This window comes from Chrysochloris asiatica, unplaced genomic scaffold (assembly GCF_000296735.1).
Source record: "Chrysochloris asiatica unplaced genomic scaffold, ChrAsi1.0 scaffold00016, whole genome shotgun sequence".
NCBI lineage: Eukaryota > Metazoa > Chordata > Mammalia > Afrosoricida > Chrysochloridae > Chrysochloris > Chrysochloris asiatica.
The window spans coordinates 29,535,533-29,538,783 of NW_006408534.1; the positions used below are offsets into that span (position 1 = coordinate 29,535,533).

Below are 3,251 nucleotides of genomic sequence, written 5' to 3' on the forward strand. Positions count from 1 at the left end.
ATTTTTGTAAGTCTCTTTTGGTTTCTTGTAGTAGTGTTTTGTAGTTTTCTTTGTATAAGTCCTTTGTTTCTCTGGTTACATTTATTCCAAGATATTTCACCCTTTGGGTGGCTATTGTAAATGGTATTGCTTTCCTAATGTCCTTTTCAACGCTGTCGGTTTTGTTATAGAGGAATCCAACTATTTTTATATGCTGATCTTGTACCCTGCCACTTTGCTGATTCTTCCAATGTGGTCTAGTTTTGCTTCCAGGAAGATGTGATCAGAATGTGGGCTTCCCTTTTCATTCTTCTTATTGCTTAACTCAGAGTAACTTTCACAGGTGTTGTCTGTTTCCCTGGTATATGGCAGCTAGTATTGGTTCTTGTCTGGGTTTTGGTGTTTTATAGAGTGTGATTGTAGCTTGGCTATATGGCAGCAGTTGCTGACTCTTCTTTTGTAATATAGGGAGACAAAGAGTCCTCCAAAGGCCAAGGGGGGGGCGGCATGCGTGGCAGAAGAACCCACCAGCGGTGAGGGTGGGGGGTGGCCACTCGGCTCAGGCTTTCCCTCTATTCACCAAAATGGAGGTGGGCAAACAGTGAGTGCGCCAATTACCAGATACCAAAGAAAAAAAGAAAATCAGAAAAAAGCAAAACTGACAAAGTATATTGTCCACCTTTGTCCCAATTTTCTGTGGTGTTTTTGCTCCTCCTGTTTCTTCTTGCTGCTTGGTCTTGCCCAGGATGTGGGCTTAGGCCTCCAAGTTGGCAAGGCAGATTTGAAAGTATGTGATTTTTTACTTTAGCTCCAAACTCCACAAGCTTATAAACCTTCCAACCTTTAAAATATTCCTATCTCTGAGGTTCCGAGTTTTGGAGCTCTGCCCTGGATCTGCTTTGCCTGGTATTCTGTGTTATTGCTGACAGCAACATTCACTGCACCTCCACCCTAACCGCCATCAAGCTGACCATTTGGACTTGAAAAACATTCCAGGAGTAATTGGTGACATAAAAAATAACTAAGAAAGTCCTTCCTGCTGAGTGATCGGCTAGTCGCAGGTTATAGGTCCACCTTGACCCCCTTGATGAAAGGCAGGCCTGTCGGCACCCTCTTATTGTACTCTAAGTACGCCTTTTGGAAAAAGTAAATCAGGGAGATCTCTTCCTCTTTTGTTCTATCTCCGAAAAACCGCCATACTGTCAAGGCATAGGCAACCCTGCAGACTGGGTTACAGAGCATCACCTGGGTTCCAATGCTCCAGTAAAACCACCCCACATAAAGAAGGATGCTGGAGCCAAACATAGACGCCACTGGTCATCAAGGTGTGAGTATCTGACTTTTCATTCTGTACTACATGATTGAAGTTGAAGACCGCTGTAAACATGGCTGCCTTCCTCAGGCACTCCCCAAAGACCACCATTAGTAGCCCCAGATGATCTGCTTCAGTTCTGGCCTGAAGATATTTTCGAGTGTGAACTCTATCCAGGAGGAAAGGGCAGCGAGTGACAGTATAGTTCAGACTGTGATTCAGGAGGAAGGAACCCAAGGATAGACTTTTGGGATTATTGACTGCAGTCAATAAGTATTCAGAATAGTGGAATAGTGACAGCACATGTACCTGGTAGCACGGTGACTGGTAGAGCAGAAACAGCAGCTCATTGAGGCCAGCCACATAGAACGCCAGTGCAATGCGGCCCTGCAGGCCGGCGTGAGTAGCCCTACGGAGAACATGGAGGCTCCCTGCAGGAAGGTAGCGAGGGAGGCCCGCCTTGGAGCCCCGTGGAGCCAGAGCGGTGGAGCCCGCCATGGCGCAGGAAGGCGGACAGGCAGTAGCCCTGGAAAACCCGCCGGCTGCGCCTTAAGGCATATTTTGATTGCAATAGATTTGCCTAATACATCATTTGATTTCTTGACCTCTGCTTCTATGAGTGTTGATTCTGGATACAAGTAAGAGGAGTCTTTACAACTTCAATGTTTTCTCCATTTATCATGATGATATTTGTTGGTCCAGTTGAGGATTTTTGTTTTCTTTACATTAAGGTACAATCCATACTGAAGACTGTATTCTTTGATCCTCATCAGTATTTCAAGCCCTCTTCGCTTTCAGCAAGATAAGTGCCATCTTCGTATCACAGGTTGTTCATGAATTTTCCTCTAGTACTGACACCATGTGTTTCTTCATATAATCCAGCTTCTCAGATTATTTGCTCAACATACATAATGAATAGGTATGGTGAAAAGATACAATCCTGGCACATACCTTTCCTGATTTTAAACCATTCAGTATCTTTTTTTGGTTTAAAAAACTGCCTCTTCATCTGTGTACAAGTTTCTTATGAGCACAATTTAGTGTTCTAGAATACCCATTCCTTAAAATGTTATCCAGAGTTTGTTCTGATCCACATAGTCAAATGAGTTTGCACAGTCAGTAAAACACAAGTAAGCATCTTTCTCATATCCTCTGCTTTCAGCCAAGATCCATTTGACATCACCAATGACACCTCATTCTACTTCTTTTCTGGATCAGGATTGAATTTCTGGCAGCTCCCTGTTAATGTATCGCTACAATAATTTTTGAATTATCTTCAGCAATATTTCACTTGCATATGATATTAATGATATTGTCTGATGATTTTCTCATTCTGTTGGGTCACCTCTCTTTGAAATGGGCACAAATATTGATCTCTTCTGGTTGGCCAGATAGCTGTCTTCCAAATTTCTTGACATAGACCAGTGAGTGCCTGTAGAACTACATCCATTTGTTGAAACATTTCAATTTGTATTCCATCAATTCCTGGAAATATGTTTTTCATCAATGCCTTTCAGTGATGATGCTTGGACTTTTTTCTTGAATGCTATTAGTTCTTCATCATATGCAACCTCTTCAAATGACTGAACATCAACTAACTGGTTTTGGTATCGTGACTCTGCATATTCCTTCCATCTTCTTTTGATGTTTCCAACTTCATTCAATATTTTGCCAAGAGAATCCTTCAATATTACAAGTTAGGCTTGATTTTTTTCTTCAGTTCTTTGAGTTTGAGAAATGCTGAGCATGTTCTTCACTTTTGGTCTTCTGACTCTTCTCTTTGCATGTTCATAATAATAACTTGATTTTGTCTTTGAGACCTCTCCTTTGGAATTTTCTTTTCAACTCCTTTATTTCATCATTTCTTTCAGTCACTTTAGCTTTCTATGCTCAAGAGTAAGTTTCAGAGTCTCATCTGACATTTTTTTCTTTCTTTCCTGCCTTTTAAATGACCTTTTGC

At 41.7% G+C, this 3,251-nt stretch overlaps 1 pseudogene; it reads right to left on the reverse strand.

The window, feature by feature from the left end:
* Positions 1-1,041: 1,041 nt before the first annotated feature.
* LOC102822772 lies at positions 1,042-1,789 on the reverse strand (annotated as a pseudogene).
* Between the last annotated feature and the right edge of the window lie 1,462 nt (positions 1,790-3,251).